Here is a 21,118-nt window from a genome sequence, read left to right on the forward strand (position 1 = left end):
GTATCTGTCATGAACCCTGCCAGGCTGCTCCTTACAGTGGGAGAAGAGCAAAGTCAGGGCCTGGAGAAGAGGGAAAACCAATTCCAAACAAACATATGTGGATCAAGAGAAACGGGGATACAGCTACTCTAACCACGCCCAGGTACCAGGAACTTTCTGCTGCACAGTATCAAAACCGGGCTAACACTGATGAGGAGAAAGCACCTGTTCTGTTATCAGCTCAGGGCAGAACTCCTTACAGAGGCACCCTTCATCAGCCCAGTTAGCCGAGCCAGGCGCTGGCTGCCCGGTGTCACACCCCGGGCTGGCCTCGGGGACCCTCCCGGTGCAGGGGCGTGTCCGGGGCGTGTCCGCGGGGCTGGGCGGGGCACGGGCGGCGGCGGCAGCGGGCGGAGGGCGGAGGGGCTGCGGCTGCGGGAGCGCGCCCGGCCCCGGCCCGGCACCGCCTGTTGCTGCGGCGCTCCCGGCTGGTAACTATCCTCTGCGACTGTGTGCGGGATGGAGGAGGTGGTGGTGATAGCGCTCCTTATTGCTTTTAGTGTTATTAGTGCTATCCTTGTAAATTAAAGTTACTGTGAAGCGGGCTCCTCCGGGAGCAGTTACCGCTCTTTCGGGGGAGCGGTGCGGGAATGCCGGGATGACCCTGCGGGGAGCGGTGCGGGAATGCCGGGATGACCCTGCGGGGAGCGGTGCGGGAATGCCGGGATGGCCCTGCCGGCTGCGGGAGCGGTGCGGGAATGCCGGGATGACCCTGCGGGAGCGGTGCGGGAATGCCGGGATGGCCCTGCCGGCTGCAGGAGCGGTGCGGGAATGCCGGGATGACCCTGCCGGCTGCGGGAGCGGTGCAGGAATGCCGGGATGGCCCTGCCGGCTGCGGGAGCGGTGCGGGAATGCCGGGATGGCCCTGCCGGCTGCGGGAGCGGTGCGGGGGCGGCGGGCGCGGTGCGGCGCCGTGCCCGGGCAGCGGGGAGAGCGGGGCTGTGCTGTCGGTGTCACTCTTGCCCCAGCACAGCAGTGCCGGTGGCCGTGCCGGATGGGGTAGCAGGTGTAAAGCTGGTGCTTCTTCGTGCAAACCGGGTCGAGCTGAGCCGAACCTTTCCAAATTCATCTCGGCTATATCATTACTTTGAGGAATAGGCCCGGCACCGCAGTCCTGATTCAAGCAAGTCTCATTTGGTGCACTGTAATAGAAATTTTAGCTGGGTACAAAGTCTTTTGAGAGTGACTTACAAATGCAGGGTAGGGCAGAGGGAGAGACAGGGCAGGGCAGGCTTTTAGCATCTCTGATGCCTTTTAGCATCTCTGATGCCTGCAAATGTTCTCTTGAGGTTGCATTTAGGGACTGATGAGTAGTTGGCATCTGTGTTCTATGAACACTGACTGACCACCCACCATAGTTTTCTCTGTCAAAAAATGCTTGGCTCATACATTTAATCCTTGTATTTATTTTTTAAATTCGCTTTTGTCCACAGGGCCCCACTAAAGACAACTTTATATCTGTAATAATTTTGAAAATTTCTGAAGGGCACTTCTTGTGCCTCACTGTGGAAATGAAGAAGCTGGTTTGCATGTTGCAGATGACTCTGCTGTTTGTCTTTTGCCTGCAAGGTTAGCGTTTCCCTACCAGGCTGGCAGCAATCAATTTCCCGCTTTCCTCTGCTTCTGTCCTTCCTTTGCACGTATTCCACTGCGTAGAGTAAGTGGAATAGGCTAAGGGGAAAATTTGGATGTCTTTCCTCAAAAGAAGCTGAGTAAATGAAATTAAAGGCAGGGTTGCAACATGCATAATAGGTGCCAGAGAGGGATTATTTAACACACCAAAGCATTTACATTTTTCTTTATGTAATCATCGTTCAAGGATCAATACAGTGCCCAAGTGATTTATTTCATCATCGGCTTTTGTGCTTAGCGGTGCGAGGTTGAGAGGAAAACGTCACCACAAACAAATACAGAATACAGAATATAAATACATCCATGTGCCATGTGGAACCACGGGCTCTCCCCTGCGGGGCTGGGAGCTCTTTTGGGCAGGAGCAGCAATGGTTGTGTCTGCCCTGTGGAGCTGCCCTCCCCTGCGTGGGGCTGGTGGGACACCCCACTGCCCACCCTGGCGCCCCCGGCACTGGGAGGTGGAACAGGGGCATTCGTGTTTGCCCTTGGGGTTGGAGCTGGGGCACAGCTAGAGTGAGCCTGGGAGCTCGTCCAAACCCGGGAGCCCAGGCACACTCCTGAGTGCCCTGCTCAGATGGAGGTGCGTGCACTGAAGATGACAGCCTCGGGAAGGCTAGGAGGGTACCCAAAGGATACCAGAATCCTCCTGCTGAAACATTTTGCAGGTCTTCCTGCCATTGATGGTGAAATACTGGGTTGCAGACTTCCCTTGGAGGTAAACGTAGAATCCAGTACAGGAGTGTGACTTAGGCTTCCTTTCCTGAGGAATTTTGCCACCTGTGTTTTACAAGGAGGATGAAATTTTGCTCTTATAGGGATTTGTGAGCTGCTGTGGGATTGGGTTTTTGATCCTTTCTGATGAGAGGAATAAGGTGGCCTTTGTGTTTGCAAGATCAAAGCCTGTCTTTGTTTTGTTTCAGCATAAAAGATAATTGCAAGAGTTGTGCTTAAACCACCATCTCACTCAAAGGTTTGTGTGTAGTTTTCCCTGGTGGGAAAGGAGCTCTTTTCCACTTTCTTTTCCACAACTTTCCCACAGTGATGGCAGGGGCCATGACAGCAGCTGGATGATGGCACTGCCATCTCAGCAGGAGTCTGCTGTGACAAGACACGTGAGAGGGTCTCTGGCCTGGTCCCCTGCAGTCTCTGTCATCCACTGGAGATCAGTCTTGGGTGACTGGTGGGGGATGCATCAGCTGCTTCCAAAGTCACTCCCTGTATTCTTCTAACAATTGTTCAGATGTAACTGTGAATGAGAAGATCAGCAATAGTGGCAGTCCAGCAGCGGAATGTGCTGTCCACGTTATTCCTGAGTTGGACAACAAGAGGGAACTCAGATGAAACTTCCTTCACCCCACTACTGCAACATGCAGGGCTTCCTGGCCATTAATACTTTCTCCCTCACGGCCCATCACCATCTCCATAATGGACCTGCAATTCCTGAATTTTCCCATGTACAATGCACACTTCAGGTAGCCCTTGATAAAAACAATAAGTCTTGAGAAAGTGCTTGCCCTCTGATCATCCATTCAAATTCAGAGAAAGAAGCAGTGGTCTGAACAGGGAACATGGACAGGGTTTTGTTGGGAGCACATGCTTGGAGATCAAAGGGAGAAACTCAGAGCAAAATGTTTTTATTTCTCCACAGGCACACATGTAACCTGTACTACTGCTAAATAATCACATTTATTATTTATTCTACAGATACCAGCAAGTTTTTCTCAGGAAAATACAATCATTCATCCAAAACTATAGTCTCTTCCTTGTTATTAGAGAATCCACGTGTCAGTTTTGAGGGATGGATGAATTAAGTACCAATTGTAGCAGTGTGGGTTACCAAACTGGAATGAATTTCACCCAGAAGCCAGGACCATGCTGCTGCTCTTCCTGCTGACCTTCAGCATTGGCAGCATAGGGGGCACTTGACTGGAAGATTCACAAATAGGTAACAGCATTACAAGTTGGACTCAAGGGATGGATTTCTAATTTGACAGTGGACTCTGCAAAGAAAATATACTTCTTTTCTCTCAATATTTTGCTTTTTTTCAGGCTCTCCATGTGCTATCTATAGGCAGAGCCCTGACACAGCCAAGAGCCCTGATGTGAGTCCCACTGCATGCAGGCTTTAAAGTCTGAGTGGAATGGGGAATAGTCCTGATATACACATGTGCAGCCTGTAGGCTTCCTCTTTTCCTTTCTCCCTTACCTTGTAACCTGGTGACTCTGAGTATTTGCGGTGCATTCATTTTATTCTCACTTACAAGAAGAGGTCTAGTCCATTTATTTTTTATGGGAAGAAAGCAGCCCACTTAATCAGCATTTTAAATAAACACTAGTTTGTACTTTAATCTGCTTTAGTCATATTTAATCTGTTTCTATTGTGAACATCCTTATACTTTTTTCCCCCTGAGGTTTTACCCTGAATCAATATTTAACATATTTGTCTAGTTTAAAATTAATGTGTCTTTGTTGGTTTTCTTTATTGAACCTTCAATATTTACTCTTCCTTTACTGTTGTGACATTTTAGCACCAGTAGTCTTTTATTAGATTGTGACTGCATGCCCTTGACTACTGCTGTTTCAGGAAGCCACCGAAGTTGTTTGCAGGGCTTTTTCTTTAAAGGAGGTCTCAGAAGAAGGTCAGCACATTTCATTTTGCCCTTTCCTGCAGAAAGTGGACCATTTTAACTAAGAACACTAATAGGAATGAGCTAAGTAAGCATGCATTTACATCAAAAAAGTTTCCTTCCTCGTAGTATTGAATTTTAATGTGACCCACTGAATATGAGGTTTGGGTAGATGAACTCCAAAGTTGCCATCACACCTACATATACACAGTCTTTTCTTCTCAGCATATTTAAACTGTGTACCACAACATGGTAAAGCATGGTTAAAACTCTAATGTCAAAATATTTGGGGAGAGTTGTGTGGCAGCACATTTAACATTTACATCACACTTTAATCGGCAAGTCCAAAAGCTTTTGGGAAAGGAAAGGAGGTCAGCATCATTCTGGAATTGATTTTCCCAAAGATAAAGCACTGTAAATGCAGTGGTAAAAATATTTGTTTCCGAGACCTGAGTACTTTACAAAATGTGTTTGTTCCTTCAGACAGAAATAGCCATATTTCTTATGAAACTGGAATTTCTTTCCTCATTATAGTTCCTGTCACCATGCTGTTATGTTGCCCTAACCTTGAAATAAAAGCAGTTTTTTTAACTTTTTACAAATGCTTGTTGCCATGTTGGGATTGAATGGCCTATTCCTCTCAGGGCAGATAAAAAACCCCAAAAAGTTTCATTTTCTTGTATGTACTGGTAAAAGGGAGGCAGTGTTCTGGGTAAAAGAGGGACTGAGCAGGAAAAAAAATATGAAAAAGAATCCAGTTACTGCCTTTTTTTTTTTTTTGTTTGTTTTAATGGGTTTATATGGTCATTTTAGGTAACAAGGAAACAAAACCCAATGTCTGCTCTTAAGCAGAAGTTTAAAGTTGAATCACTGAAAACATATCTTAAAATAGTATCTTAGAAGCAACTTCTTTGTTTCATGATTATGTGAAGAAACATGAGAACATTCTCTGATTTTTATAGAGAAAAGGTCCTGAATGATTGACTTCAGGAAGTTGTCAGTGTAATTTTTCTTTTGCTTATGGGAAGAACTCCAAAGATGAGATTTCAATGTATATTACAGACAAACTCTTCTTTGCATTTACAAAATAATTTATGTCCTAAGTCAAAATCTCTTAATTAACTAAACATTTTTTACCCAGCTTTTAAATTCAGAAGCATCTGTATTAAGCATCAGCAAACTCTTACAGTATTTTTGCCCCGTTGTTTTCTATACAGTCCTTGTTTGCATGACCGTCTGTAAAGGGATGATTTTTCTCTTCTTCCCCTCCCCATACGTGTGCTGTCATTTTGTACAGGTGGGTCTCATGAGTTCACTCGTCCCTCTCTTCACCTGTGTATCCAGGTTAGAGTGTTCAAAGTAAAACTTAGTTTCAGATTACCTGGTTTAAAACATCCAGGCATTCTAGAACCTCAGTTCAGCCAGGGTTAGAGAAAACAGCAAAGGAATGCAGCATAAGTGGAAATAGCTTGGATTGCGTTTTGCTGGCAAAGTGAGGCCATTTGCATGTTAGTGACTTCATCAGCTTGGCTCTAATGAGCAAAGTTAGTCAGGACTGTGATTAACACAGTAAGTGTGAGCAGGGATGTGCAATGAGCAGCAACATCAGATTTTGTTTCTTTGTTGTTTTTTTTTTGCCTATGAATTAAAATAAAGTATTTTATGTGTTCTTTAAAAGACCCCTGGTTTTCCCTAACAGCTCTTATCTTGGACCCAGTTTATCAGGAGGTGTCCTCACTGACTGCTCTGTTGTAAGGCTAGGCAGAGTAACTCCTGGCTCCTCTTGCCAAAGAGACAAGAATCAGAGGAAAGTATCCCACTCACCAGGTACCCAAAGCCAAATGCCTTGTGCAGGTGTCTGGTGGGGTTGTCCCTCCAAAGAAGCCATCTCTGACTGTGGGAACAGGCTCCTCTGTGCCTAGTGGGGGATACCTGAGGTGCCATCAATTGATAATCCTGGGGGCCATCTGCTGCTTAGGGAGTGTAGAAGTAATAATATGGAATCACATGGACAGATGATGCTGAGGGAAATGGGGCAGAAAAAGAACCACCATGCTACTCCTTTCCTGATGAGGAGAGACGGGTGGCCACTGAAGGTCTCCCATGTTCATGAAAGAGTGTCTCAGAACCGTCATCAACCTTTCAATAGCTGTTCTTTAAAAGGAATGTCTTTGAATGTGTCTGTCAGGAGGAAGCCTGGGGTTTGGGTAGTATTGGAGGTGTCAGTATGCACAGGGCATTTGGGACTAATGATTGAAAAATTCGTGCAAGAGAAAAATACTGTTTTGCACAGTTTGCTTCTTGATAATGGTAAGTGTTTTACATGATCAGGCAGTTATCAGTTTCTTTATTCTTATATTGCAAATACAGTTCTAACATTGTCTGTTTGCCTCAGAGAGATTGCTAGGTCATAAAAGAGATACCAAAGAAGAGATACTTCCCAGAAAATGAGGAATAGATTTATGGTCAATTAGAGAGAGAAAATGTCCTTTTTAGATCACTTAGACCTACCTTCAGTCTCCTGTAAATAACAGGATAGATGACACTTTTTAATTCTGGTTTCTACTGTCAGAGGAAATCAAAATATTCGTTAATATTAATCACATTTTTTGAAACAAATAGCATCCTTCTCTTTCCTTCTTTTCATTTTGGGCATTTATTCAGTTAAAAAGGCAGTGCGGTCTTAATGTTGTGATATACCAATGAGCCCCAGTAATTCTGTGTGAATGCTACACACATAGATGAGAAATTAATATTTCAAGCAAATTCAAAAGCAGCCTTTAGAGGAAGGCTGTCACTTTACACTGGTTTTCAGTGCAAAGTTGTGAGTGCCCAAGTATTTGCCTATGTATGCAGTTATCTAAATCCCAATGTCCAGACTTAGTCAACATCCACTTTCAGAATTATGTGTCCAAGATAGACAAGCAGAAGGTCAGAAGAGGAACAACCAACCAATAGTTAGACCACTATTTCAAACAGTGAGAGGTCTCTTTTGGACAAATGTTTTAGATATATGTCTCTCACTTTTTTTTTTCTTTTTTTTCCTGTTTTTTTTTCCTTTTTTTCCCTTTTTTTTCTTTTCTGCACTACTGTGCCTTCACAGCACGGTCACAGTAATTACTCTCTTCCTAATAGCTACTCCAAACACATCCTCTTTCATCTTAAAGCATGCCCTTGTGAAAGTTCCTTCTCCACCTGTCTTGCAGGCCCCTTTAAGTGCTGGGAGGCTGCTAGAAAATCTCCTTGGAGCCTTCTCTTCTCCAGGCTGAACAACCCCAGTTCTTTCAGCCTGTCCTCATAGGAGAGGTGCTCCAGCCCTCTGATCTTCTATGTGGCCCTCCTCTCCTCAGAATTTGTTGCTGCAGGTCCGTGTCCTAATGTAGGGGTCCCAGCTCCAGAGCTGAAGCAGCACAGGTAGGGGTCTCATAACAGTGGAGTAGAAGGGGAGGATCATCTCCCCTGATGCTTCTTTTGATGCAAACCACAAGCATCACAGCCTTTGCTTAAATGCTGACTTACTTTGCAAGGGCAGGTAGGAAGACCTGCTGAAATCTGTCCTTTGGTAAAAGTCGGGGTTTGAGAATGCAGGTACCTCTGTGCTGGGAAGGGAGGCCACAAAGTTTTGATGCAAGGCTGCAGAGCAGCTGGTGCATGAGATCTTAGAAAATGCACAATAATTTCATTCGTGTGTCTACATCTCTTGCACTCACTGGAGGAACATACCCTTAGCATACCCTTACAGAGTAGCTGTAGCATCATGGTTCTTATGCCTGCTGTCCTCACAGAGCTGTGTCCAGAAATGAACTTGGCAAAGGTGTCCCTAGGCTTTAAGCAGAGAAAGTCTATGGTGCTGGAATCCCACTGGGATGTGGAAGTACACTTACTTTTACAATTAAAGACAACAGCTCTCCAGCAATGGAGGAAACAGAGGTTGTGACATACAGCTGAGACTACTGTGGAAATGTAAACAAAACCTAAATCTAGTCTTTGCAAAGGCATCTGCAAACCCTCTTGTTCAAGTGTGATTTGCAAGCCCGAGTGTGCCCTGTGCAGTTGGTGTCACAGTGTCAGGGTGCTGCTCAGGAGCGTGGTGGGTCTTACCTCTCTGGGGAAGGAGTCAGGAAGAGATGGGGGTGGGGGGGATTGCTGCAAGCCATCAGAGCCAGACCCTAGTTTTTCTTCCTCTTCCTGCTCAGTTGCAGGAGCAGCTCACGTGCACAGGAGAGAGGGGAACCAGGCAAATTGGTGGGATTTTCTTCAGTATGAGAATTTTGCCTGGCTCTGCTACAGTTTGGTGTTTCTGTCCAGTATTTCTGACAGCCAAAATGGATATTTTATTACACAGCTACTCAGTCATGTAATATGCAATGCTGTGAAGAGCTGAAGAACATTCCTAGTTAAACCTAAACCTTCGATACTTTCCAGAGGAACACTTAGAAAAGGACTTAGAGTTCCTGTCCTGTCAGAAACTTGTTGCTGCTGATGTGAAGCTCATAACTCACCAGGCAGTCAAAGACACAGAAATGTCTGAAGGAGCATTAAACAAGAAAAAGCAAGTTTAACCAGCAGGCAGACTGCTCCTGCCACTCTTGACACTAAACCCTCTTTCTCTTGAGCTATTTGATGGTTTGTGCTAATCTTTTATCTCAGTTCACCCCTCCTGTGTGCCTGACCTTTAGCCCTGGCTAGCAAAGTGGATTGAAATAAAAGCTAAGGATGCTCCTTCCTTTTCCCCCCATGCTTTCCAACTCTCTGAATGATAGTGGTAGAGCAAACCTTTCTTCTGTCTGTCTGTTATGTCTGGTTCCTCTTACCTGCCTCTCTCTGTCATCTGGCAGAGTGCAAGACCTTTGGGAAATCTATCTTTCTTCTTCTCTTTCTTCAGTTCCTGGAACCACAGTGCCTGGAGTCTCCAGGACATTTTGTAGAAATCAGTTATAGGAAAAAAGAAGACTTAAAGATGTGAAGGAAAAGCTGAGCACCCAGGAGCATTCTGGAAAAAAATTCTCAGCTGCATCACACATTCCTCTATGCTTGATGTGCCAGGGAGAATGGCCAGCACTTCACAGTGCTGAGGCATTTTCACCTCAAGCAGCAATGTGGCATCCTGCACCTGGTCCCAAGTTTTGGGGTGGATCCTCAGCCAGCCTGTGCGCACTGCCCGTGGCAGTGTGTGCCGGGCGCTTCAGTGGGAACGGGGCCAGCAGAAGGGGACTGGGGCAGTGCCAGCCCCAGGCTCCCTGCATGCCCAGGTCTTGTCCTTGGCACAGCTCCAGCTGCCTGGCCAGGGGCAGAGGTGGTGGCCATGCCTCAGTTGCCCATACAGGTCAGTTGTCACGACCTACAGATCACATTGGCCAGTGGTATCACCTGCAGAGATTTCCTCCCTCCTCAATGTGTCCAGGGGTCTACATCTCTGCTGTTTGAGAACAGCTGAGCTCAGAGGTGATGGAGTTTGGCATTCATTGCATGAGGCACAGATAAATACCCCTGAAGGGGCCAAGCAGATCTGCCTGAGCTCATCTCCAAAGCTGTACTGCTCACTTGCTCAGCAGTGAGGAATGGAAACTGGGCAGCAAAGCCATGTGTGCCTAGTGACACTGTCCCTTTTGGGGTTTTGGTTTAGGGGATGGGTTGTGTGCACCTGTTCCCTACTGGTCAGTGAGTGCCTGGGAAAATGGACCTCACTGATGGCTTGGGGGTGACCTGCAGAGGTGCTGTGTTCTGTGCATTTATTTGGTGGGATGCCGAGATGAATAAGTCCAAACTCTTGCTCCTTGTGCCTTGCTTCTTTTGCTGTTTATACAGGGCATTTTGGGGCAGCTATCCTGAACAGTTTGGGTTTTTTTCCCTGCTTTGTGACAGCAAAGAGGGCAGAGTGACCACTGTGTGTATTGCTTGGATAGCACATGTCTTTCCTCCTGGATCCGTGATTTCTAAATTCCTGACACCACCCACCCCCCATAAAACCAATACAGTTTGGAGTTTTTGTTTGCTACAGAGTTGTTTAACATTTCAGTTTCCCCTGTGCCGCTTGAACACTTTGTCAAAAGAGCAATTAACGTTTGCTTCAAGTTTGTCTTTTAGATAACACTCCAGCTAAAGTTTTGTTCTTTTTTACGAGAACAGCCCTTCAGGGGCTCTTTTGAGTCTTCTGACATTTGAAAACACACCTGATGTCTTTGCCTCATTAGCTTTCAGTGTGCACTGGTCACAGCAGCACAGAAAATGGAGCAGCTAAGGGAGGATGCAGAAACGAGGAATTCCTCTGCTTGTCTGTGGATGTGCTCTGCCCATTCCCTGGTGGCACAGGCAGCTCCTGGATGATACCCACAGGGAGCAACGCAAGGAGCATCTCTGGGATCAGACTCACGCCACCTGACACCCAGGTGCTTTCGAGGAGCGGCCCTCTCATCTCTCTGTGCTGCCTCAAAAACCTTTCACTACAAGCAGTGAGCAAAATTAAAGTCTGGTCTTCTCTTTTCTAACATGTGGCTTCTGTAGGATTTTTAACTTAACAACTATCCCAATATAAAGGGTCTTCCTGACTATATTCTTAGTCAGGTGCTAAATATGTTGTTTGCTAAAACTCATTCAGGCTGCCTCAAATATTTGGTCAGGTGTGTCTTGGCCACTGTTACTGCCAAAGCCTGGCTCCTGCTCTAGAGAGACTCTGAGAATAGGACCATGCCTTTGGGTGGATACCCTTCAGTTGCCTTGCAGGGATTTTGTATTCACATCTCTTCTAACCTCATCTCAGCGGATCTTCCAAGAAATATCAATGCTGACCAGTAGGGGAGGAAGGTGTTTGGCCAGGAAAATGAATTTAAAAAAACCAAACAAACAACCAAAATATCAAGGAAAACTTCTTTTTGCTTACTTGAGATAAGCAACACTTAAAAACTGAAAATATGAAGGAATCATTACTGTTTTTTTGTGGTGCCAGTGCTTGTCATTGCTAGAGGAGGCAATGTTTCCCCCTTCCAAAGCTTTTTCCTCTTGTATTTTTAATTTACGTGTGTCATGTAAGAGATTAATCCTAAATACAAGCTCTGACTCAGAAGTCTAGTTAGTCACTATGTAAAAACATTTGGAGCACTAGATTTGTTCACATTCTTTTACAAAAATAGAGATGTAACAGGTAAGAGTTTGTTGGATTCAGAACCTTTGTGAAAAGCCTGACCTCAGATCACAGAATAATAAAATAATAAAATAATAAGGTAACAGCATAATGGATTGGAAAAGACCTTTAAGATAACATTAAATTCAATGATAAACCAAGCATTGTCAAGTCCACCACTAAACCATGTCCCTGAGTGCCACATCTACACATCTTTTAAATACCTTCAGGGGTGGGGACTCAACCACTTCCCTAGGCAGCCTGTTCCTGCCTAAGGAAGAAATTTTTCCTAATAACCAGTTTAACCTCCCCTGGCACAACCTGAGGCCACTTACTCTTGTCTTGTCACTCGTTAATTGGGAGAAGAGACTGACCCCAGCCTGGCTACAACCTCCTTTCATACAGTTGTAGCGAGATGCCTCCTGTGTTTGTGTTCCATATGATGCCTCCACCAATGAAAACCCTTTTTTTTTTTTGCAAAAAAGTGAAATCTTTTTTGTCTTCCTGCAGCTTCACTAGATGCAGGACATGTTCCTTCTGAGCAAAAGGCTGACACTCAGCACATGGCATGGACACCCTAGTGCTTTCACCCCTCACCTGCAGGAGGATCACAGGTCCCCCAGATGCAGCTCCAGAAGCAGGACTGACTCTGCAAACACAACCATTGCAAGGCTGGAAACAAAATCCCTTCAGTTTGGCAGTGCAGGGGGAAATACTTTTTTTTTTTTTTTTTTGGATGTGCTGTAGAAACCCAGCAAGTTCCTTCTGTGTTATGCAAAATTTCCCGTCCTGACAGGGAACTAACAACTGCTTGTGTGTGTTTCTGAGCAGCAGTTTCAGTGCAAAACTTGGGTCCCAGGTTTGCATGTGAGAGGCTGCAAACAAGACATGAAGATTCTGATCTGAACACAGTTACAAATTTCATGAGGAATGCTGGCTTCAAAGCTTGAGAGCAAGCAAGCAGAAACTGCCAGGATAGGAGTCAGGAAATGACAAGAGGTAGATGGAAAAGCGGAAGAAAAAAGAAAATGTGCAAAGGAAAAATGAGATAATAAAGGGAAGCATGCCAAAGAAAGAGGAAGATACACAAGAATATAGCTTTTTAAAAAGCTGAGAAGCAAAAGATGAAAACTAAGAAAAACACAGAGCAGACAGCCTAGGATGTAAAATTTCTAACATTTAAAAACCTATAAAGTCAGAACATAATGATAGAGTGTTCAAGGAGACACATATGTGAGTGAACCCATGTGCACATGACATTTGTTCAGTCCTGCAGGTATTTGTGTGCAAATTTTCATCTGCATCCCGAGGAAATGGAATTATTCTTTTCTTGGCAAAAAGCTGCCTGATGTTCAGGAGAGCAGTGTAATTTATAATCTGGGGTTTCTTTTTCCTCATGCCATGGTTTGCAGCAGAAGACAGGTACTTGAAATTGTGGCAGTGGGTTGGCAGTGCCTGAATTTGCAGCAGAACAGCTTTATCTTGGCTGTGACAGCCACCCTGTGCAGGGCAGGGGCCCTGGGAAATCCCATTCTGCTACTTTGTCAAAGCCTACGGTTCATGCACCAAAAACTGAGTGAGACTGAAGCTGAAAGTACATGAGAAGGTTGGTTAACCATGAGTCAGCTTCTGCCAGATCAGAAAAATCAAAAATCATTACTCTGTTTCCTCCCAGTTTTGCAAAAATAACTGGTATAACAAGTGTAATTAAAAAAACTTTTTTTTTTTTTCCTATCTGTTTCTCATGCTTTTTGCTCCTGTCAGCCTATGGCCAGTGGACCCACCAAAGTCACATTTTCATGTATTTCCACCCATTACAAAGCTGAATTATTTTCCAAAAGAAAACCAGGAAAACTAGGAAACACATTGGATTGAGTTAAGCTCTAACCAAGACACTGGTTGTCTTTTGTAGGACTACCAAAACAGGATAGACAGTATTGTTGCAACAGCCTCCATGAATGACACTTCTAGACCCATATTCAGCTGGGAATGGATTTATCAGCTGGAATAGTCACTGCCAGTCTCTGCTGGAAATGTGGGAATTCCATGCTTTCCTGGGAGAACTTGGAGGTGTGCCCTTCTCCCACTGCAGCCAGACCTGGGAGATGACTGTGGCCAGGCTTCTCCAACCTCTTCTTGTCACTCTCTCACCAAGTAAAACCTAAGATTAGCTCATGCACTGTTATTAATATTTCACTAGTATTCCCCTTTGCAGCAAATGGATGGTTTTGATCAATAATTCATCGTTGGGTGTTGCCTATTAAATTTAAAGTGGGTTGTATGCTTTCCTGTTATTTATTTATCATTGCTTTTATTTTACAGGGTGTTTTTTCCCCCAGCTATTTCATTTTTCACTTGCTTAAATGCCTCTCCTTCAAAGTTCAGACTGCTTGCAGGAAATTAATCTTGTGCCTTATGACTCTTAAGTAAGACTGAGCTCTCTTTGAGGGCTGAGCCACAAGGAAAACTTTCAGACTCACTCAGTCACTTCAGTGCAGGAGATCTCTTTGAAACAAATGACTTGGGAAATTTGGAAACAAATCCAATCGCTCAAAGCTCATCTGTGGCCTCAGAGCTGTCTGCTTTTTGTTTCACAGGGATATTTGGCCACTTCTGCTGAGGGAATAACCTGCTCCGAGACCAGAATCCGTCCTTGCCCTGTCCCCTCCTTTGCCAGTGGGGGCTGTTCTACTGGAACTGTCCTGCACACAGGTTTTGGGGAGTGTAAATCTTCCTGGGCTGGTTGCAGGTTGTATGCCCTAGTTAGAAGTGGCCTCTTGCTTTGCTTTGTGAAAAGAGTATACTCACAGCTTACTTGATTTTTGTGGCTCATCTTGACTCATGAATAAGACAGATTGTAGTGAAACTGAAATAAGGATTTCCTTAGAAGGCTGTAAGACAGGTTTCAGAGTTTAGGGCTTGGGAACTGAAAGCTGCACAAGCACGTGAAATCATAAACCAGTCTCCAGCCTAGCTTTAACAGGCCATTGTCCTCCATGTCATTCCTGTGTCTAGATCCAGGGGAAAGGGTGAGGTTTGGAGAGCTGCCGATCTGAGAATTACCCTACCAGAATCATGCTTTTTCAGTATGACAGAACTTCTTTCTACATTCCTCTTTTTCCAGCCTTGCCAGTATGCAAGCCTGGCTGTCCCTCCCTGGCATAAATCTCTTGTTGCTGATGGGCACTCGAGGCTGCTGTATTTGCTGTGTGGCACCTGTGTGCATGGCATGGCCATCACCTTCCACCCCACCTGCCTCTCCCCTCCTCTCCACACGGCAGCCGTGCAGGGTGCCCTGGGAATGCCCACACAAGGGACCCACGGGGGTTGGTGAGTCCTGCCATGGAGTGTGGTGGCTGGATGAGGGTCAGAGGTTTCTCAGGGAGGGAGGGCACAGTGGCAGACTCCAGCTGGAGGCAAAGCTCTGGCAGGGGTAGATCTGCCCCACTCCTTCCTGCATGAACAGATTTAGACGAAGAGTGAGATGCTCTTGTTGCACCAAGAGATATTTCACGATATCATGATTCCACCTCCAACAGACCCCAGTATCCATGTTGTGACAGGTTCAATGAGATCACCCATTTGCATCCTCAAGGCATTTTCTGGCATATATAATGCAGGAAGAACACAGTGTAAAAGGTCTGAGTTTCACGTGCATTCTGCAAAGCCCCAGTCTGCAGTATTCTCTCTCCTGCAGAGATCACAGGTGGCATTTCAGGGTCAAGTTACCCTCTTGCAGCTGAGCACATGCCATCAGAGTAATGACTCCTGCTTCACAAAGACTCATTTACCTTTCAACAGCATTGAACTTCTCAGGGTCCGTATTCAGAGACAGTTCAGTGCCTAAGTCACTAGTGGTTACAGGAGGTGTCAGTGACTTTCACAGGAACAAGGACACAAAATAAAGGTGCAATTCAGATAGCATCAAACTGTAGCGGGAATTAGATCAGGTCCTCTGTACTTATATATGACCAACACATTATTTGTTAAAAGGAGAAAGTTTTAAAATAATATCCATTATTTTGATTTGCCCTAGTTTTTCATGGACCAGGATGTTCCCCTCAAAGGGTTCATTTAAAATTGTGCTGTCATTAAGTCAAAGACACTTTGCAAGGTCCAGAAGAACTTTAATTCAGCCTGGAAGGTCTGTGCAGTCCCCACTCTGCTCCCTTCCACGCTCTTCCCATCCCAGAGCGTAGTCTACAACCTGTGACCCTGGCAGCTGTGGCGAGGAAGGTGTTGCATTACATGAGTGTGATTTTGCAAAGCAGTGGCTTTTGGAGGAAGTAATTTCCTGAAGCAGAAGTGGCCTGCAGGAAGGCAAAGTTCTTGGGAGATTGTTAACAGCAGGCAGTTAAAAATGTGGGAGCCAAGAGGTGTGTGTGCCAGGAAAGACCCCCACAGGAATACACTTCCCTGGTGCCCAGAAGGAAACTACTGACCCACAGCAGACCCCAGCTCCCTCCTCAGCTGGGGATCCCTGCAAATGCCCTCCTGGCTGCCAGGACACAGCACTGGCAAGCCAAATGGAGCTACTGGACCTCTTCTTAGGCAGATGCCCCAGATCCTTCAAATGTAATTCCCATTCATTGGTGGAAGTGGGATTACTGGCTCCTGCACGTTTCTGGGTTGTCACTTACCTTGCTAAGACACACCCAAGCCTCGTGGCAGGAGAACACAGGCAGTTTCTGCCCTTCCCAAGGCTCCCCGCAGCACCCGGGGGTGAAGGGGAGGACAATAAGAGCCTGTTGGCTGGTGAGGAGGTTGAAGTGAAAGTGCTCTGTCACTCAGAGCTGAGGGGCTGACTCAGGGGTGGAGGCGAGGAGGAGAAAAGTCGTGGAAGGGTTTGAAGCCTGTGGTGACACAGTCCGGCTGATCTGCAGTGGAGTGTGACTGCATTACAGAGGCAGCAGGATGGGAGTGTCAGCACTGCAAAAAGTACTTGCAAAGAAAGGTCCTTCAGGCACAGGGACAATAAGGGGCAGGACTTTTGCAGTGTTGTAGTGGTGAGAACAGGGGGGAAAAGATCGTTTTTGACCTTCTCAGCTGTGTCTCAGGGTCATGGTCTGTTAACAGGTATAGTCCTCCCTCTGCAAGTGATTGAACATAGTGCATGCTAATTTATGGTACTTAATTTGTAGACAATCATCTTGGATATTTCCTAATGTCTTTTCCTGTAATTGGAGGACCACCTCCTTTAACTTTTTTACCTTTCATGCACATAAATGTCAAATCAGCTGCATTGATATTTTGGCCCTAAGACTGAAGTTGTAGGTCAAGTGTATTGTTTTTCTGAGGTGGGAGAGTAATGGACATTTTCCTCAGTCCCACAGTACAGCCTGTCCTAACACCAGCTGGCCTGTTCCTAGCCATAAGCATACTTTGTGGCAAAATGCAATTTTGTATTTATATTGCTATTTATATTGCAGAGTTACAATTCACCACTGTTCTAGGAAACCAGTACTGTAGTAATAGCCTGCTCTGTTTAAGAAATTACTTTGGAGACATCACCCTCATGGAATCCTACATTGTCAGCAATAACACAAATGTCCACCACACAGGTACAAGTTAACCAGGTAGGAAATAACTATTGCACCGTCCCACTTAAAAGTGTTTTGGTGCTTCCCAGTGAAATTGTTATTTGTGTGATGCTTCAAGGACACATTGCAGAGTTTAAATAGTGTGTCATGGCAGGGCTTCAGCTGGGGTTGTATCCAAAGACTACCCAGTTTAATAATATTTGGTGAGACAGCATTATTAACTATACAGTGACAATCCAGCAGGTCTTGAAATGAGGCAGAAAAAGGCATACATGATCCACACACAGCAAATCTCTTTTTTGTTTATGTCTGCCTCATAAATCTGTCATACTTTACATCTCATCCTTGCTGTCATTGTATTTCCAAGCTTGTTTGAACGCTTCTTTAACACAGCTGGTGCCTAAGGGATGTGCTGGTATTGAATCAGTGCTGAGGACACAGTGTTGAGCTCAGTCTAGGTCACATAAATATAAAATAGCACACAGCATGGTGGAAACTCTCAGTTGCTCCCCTAACTTCTGCATAAGCTGTAACAACTCCAGAGAGGGTGCTAAGAGTGTTAAGCAAACATATCTGGTAAAGGAAACAGCCACCCCAGTTTTCCTGTGCAAGTAAGATTTAGAGCACACATCCCATTGGTGCCCTCTCCCTTATCTCAGAAAAGACATTGCAGCATTTAATGGGATGTCATGGAGACCAATGAAAGTAATTAAGGATTTGGAAAAGGTCTGTAAGAGAAAAGCTGGGACAAGCCATCAGGCTGGTGTAAAATATCCTAGAAAACAAAGAGGAGCTGTGTCACAGCCTATCAAATAATCAAATACCATAGAGGAAGTATTTTTTAAACTGAAGTGAGTAATCAAAAATGCCTAGAACGTGTTTCAATGTACTTCCGAGTAGAGCAAATGTATGTTGATTCAAGGGTGGATCTTTATGGTGGAGATTTGCTCATGAGAGGGCTTCCTTGAGTCTCTTTACAACAGCACATAGCTCATGGTCCAGCTGGTCTGGTGAATGACAGCTTTTTCATTAAACATATACAGTTTGGTAATCTTTTTCACCTGCCTGCTTTCAGAGGTAAAAGTGAAGAGTTGTTGAAAAAGCTGAAGGACGATTCTTCAGCCTGTGGAAAGTGGCAAGAATCTTGCTGTTAAGGCAGGACCTTTCTTAAAATCCCCGTGGGACTGATTAATTACTTTTCTCTCTTGATGTTGTGTTTTCAGATCTAAGGCTTCTGCAATGCTGCATCATCAGGGCTTGAAAGATAGTTTATATTTGCATTCATCAAGCACTTTTACATGGACCCTCAGTGCACTGGGAAATGTGTCCTTGAAATCTGTGTCAGTTGTGAGGTGGTGTGAGAAGTGCTGTGTCCTTTCTCAGGCTTCCCTGTTCAATAAAGCCTTGGGCAAACTGCAGGGAGACACCAGGATGTTACTGGGATGGAACACAACAGATCAGAGAACAGGGAGAGAGGGCTCAGCTTGTTCAGCCTGGAGAGGAGAAGGCTGAGAGGGAACTTGGCATCTACACCAACCTAATCAGAGCTTATAGAGAAGACGGAGCCAGACTTTTGTCAGCAGTGAACACTGATAATGAAAAGGTCATGAGTTGCATCAAAGGAAATTCCAACCACTTGCACGGAAAAAGTTTTCACAGGGAGGGCAGTAAAACGTTGGCAGAGGCTGGGCAGTGATGCTGAGGAGTTTCCATGCCTGGTGACTCTGTCCCAGCCTGGCTTGGCCGCCAGCCCTGCCTGGTGGATGAGGTGTCACTGCGGACCTCGCTGTTCCGTGCCTCCAATGTGGCTTCCCTTACCAGTAAAGAAAAGAAGTGCTTTGAGCGTGAGTGTGTTCTGTGAGAGAGAGAGTAGTGAGGGGAAGCGGTGCAAAGCAGTGGCCCTTATTGGAGGAGAACTGAGGTGAAGAGGTAGAGACCAGAGATGGTTTCTTGCCTTATAAAGACAAAAATCTATTGCACTGTGGGTTTAGTCACCGCTCACTTCCCTCTCTGGGCTCAGACGTGGGCTGGTACTCTTGGGCTTGCCTAGTGGCGCTGCAGAAAAGGAAGAGCTTCCTTGTCTGCAGTGACAAGTGCTTTGCTGTTCCTCCACCCTACAAGACGTTTGGTTTGTTTGAGAAGTTCTGCCCTTTCCGTTGGGTTGGCAGTGGCTGAGCTGATCGTTGCTCTGACAGTTTGGACCCGCTGATTGAGCCCGGGAGGTAAGATCACAGCATTTGGTGGTTTTTGGCAAGCTGCTCTCACTGAGGACCCCAGCAGTTCAACTGCACAGGAAATTGTGGTCGCCATGAAAAAACAGAGCAGGTTCTGTATGACTGTGAGGCATTTTCAAGTAATCTTGTGCATGGCATTGCTACTGACCTTCAGGGAAGAATTTGATGGATTTAATTTAGCAGAGTGGTTTTTGGCTGAGTAGAATGGTAGTCTTGGAGTTGGCATTGGCTTGGAAGGGCATGATAAAGTAAGGAGCCATTATTTAGATTGCAGGCTGGATCCATGTAAGAAGGTAATTTTAATTTCAGTGATGAAAAACACTGATTCATAAGTATAATGTATTTTGGCTCGTAGTGCTTACAATGTAATCTGCTGGCTGTTAGGACATTTATATCAGATTTTTAGAAATGTAATTTTACTTTCCAGTAGATAAATAAAACTGATTCATGATAGGGCCTGATTGCAGTAAGGACTTCTGCTTTAAAAATAGTGATATGGGGTGGTCCTAACATTATATTTGCCTTTTAAGATCTTGACTGATGCATCTGGTCAGGTTTGACCCTTGTCTTTTTTGGGATTTAATCTCAGGCTCTAGATGAATTGTGTGCTGCAAATATCTACAGATATATTAGGTGTTGGTACTGTGAACAGGAGCCTCCAGGCTGAACTGTCTTCTCTGTAAAAGCAATAGCCTTGCTGGTTTTGTCATGTAGTGATTTTCTTGGCACATTTGGATTTAGTTTGAACACTGATCCAATGGAACTTTAGGTCTTTGTTATCACAACCAAAGTCACAGACTGGGTTGGCTGACTGATCTTCTACTGCTACAGGTGTCAGGTGATCTCTAGCAAATGCAGCTGGCTTTTGGGGTTTGATCATCTTGCTAAAAGCAGATCACACCCTGAAGCCCCTCCTGCAGAGAAACTGCAGCAGGTTTCACCTTCCTTCCGTCTTGCCTGCCCACAGGAGCAGCCTGGCCTCCTCAGCTGGGGAAGCTCTCATGAGTAGACAGGAGATGTGGAAACCCCCTCTGTGTTGGGAAAATCCACTGAGGAGTGATGTTAGAGCCAAGAGGGACTGGGAAGTACCTGCCTGCTTGCTGGTAATGTGAGCAGGGGTTTCTGATTCCATCCTGACCATAAGGTCCAGATTTACTTAGCTCAGAAGCTGAAGACAGTGTTCACTCTATAGGTCAAAAAAGGGATGTATTGTATTACTGGGTCTGATTCTGCTTCCTCAGCTGAACTGGAGTGACTGTTTGGACTGTGGTTATAAAATGTTTGTACTTAAATCTAGTGGTGTTGCTCTTCTGCTCACAGAACCTGCTACACTCCATTGTCTTGTATTTTGCTAACAATTTTTTTGACCCTGTTTCTTTCTGATTTCAGTCATGAGCAGCTTAAAACACAGCTGTGTAGCTTGGAGCAGAGTTATCTTGATAGAGAACCTACTGTGAAAATCATCACATGTTTTTTATAAAGCATGAAAGAACTCAGAAGAGATTGCGTAAAGGGGAAGGAAGGAGATGGGGAACACCAGGGAAATACAGTGCATTCAGAAATGTAGTTCATTTTCATACTCAGACCCTTCATGCAAAACAGCAGGCTCCAGTGAAATGCTGATACAAAATGTAAAATATTTATCAAAATGAAAAATATTTAGGAAAAAAATCTGAAACTGTATTTAGGTGCTGCAGGATAGAGTACAGGAGGTTCTGTTGGATGCTCTTGTTATCTGCAGTTATCCAAGAGGAAAGCTGTAGGATGGGAAATTCCTCTAGGAAAGCTGTCTTCTCCTTTTCTTGCATTACTTACCAGGCTTCCACAGCACATTTGGGTCAGTACTTTGTGACCTGACCTCTTGCTGTCAGGCTGAAGTCCACAGGAATAGGAAGAAAAGATTCTCTCTGTCTATCCAGGGTTTTA

The 21,118-nt window shown here is 45.2% G+C and overlaps 1 protein-coding gene across 3 annotated transcripts in view; it reads left to right on the forward strand.

Moving 5' to 3' along the window:
- Positions 1-352: 352 nt before the first annotated feature.
- The window catches only part of LCP1 (lymphocyte cytosolic protein 1), a 48,653-nt gene continuing 27,887 nt past the window's right edge, over positions 353-21,118 (forward strand). The window contains exon 1 of one of the 3 annotated variants that reach the window (XM_063392121.1): positions 353-470. The gene's annotated coding sequence lies outside the window, so the exon portion shown is untranslated. The other 2 variants (XM_063392122.1, XM_063392120.1) reach the window with 2 other exon arrangements.

Source organism: Prinia subflava, chromosome 3 (genome assembly GCF_021018805.1).
Source record: "Prinia subflava isolate CZ2003 ecotype Zambia chromosome 3, Cam_Psub_1.2, whole genome shotgun sequence".
Classification (NCBI taxonomy): domain Eukaryota; kingdom Metazoa; phylum Chordata; class Aves; order Passeriformes; family Cisticolidae; genus Prinia; species Prinia subflava.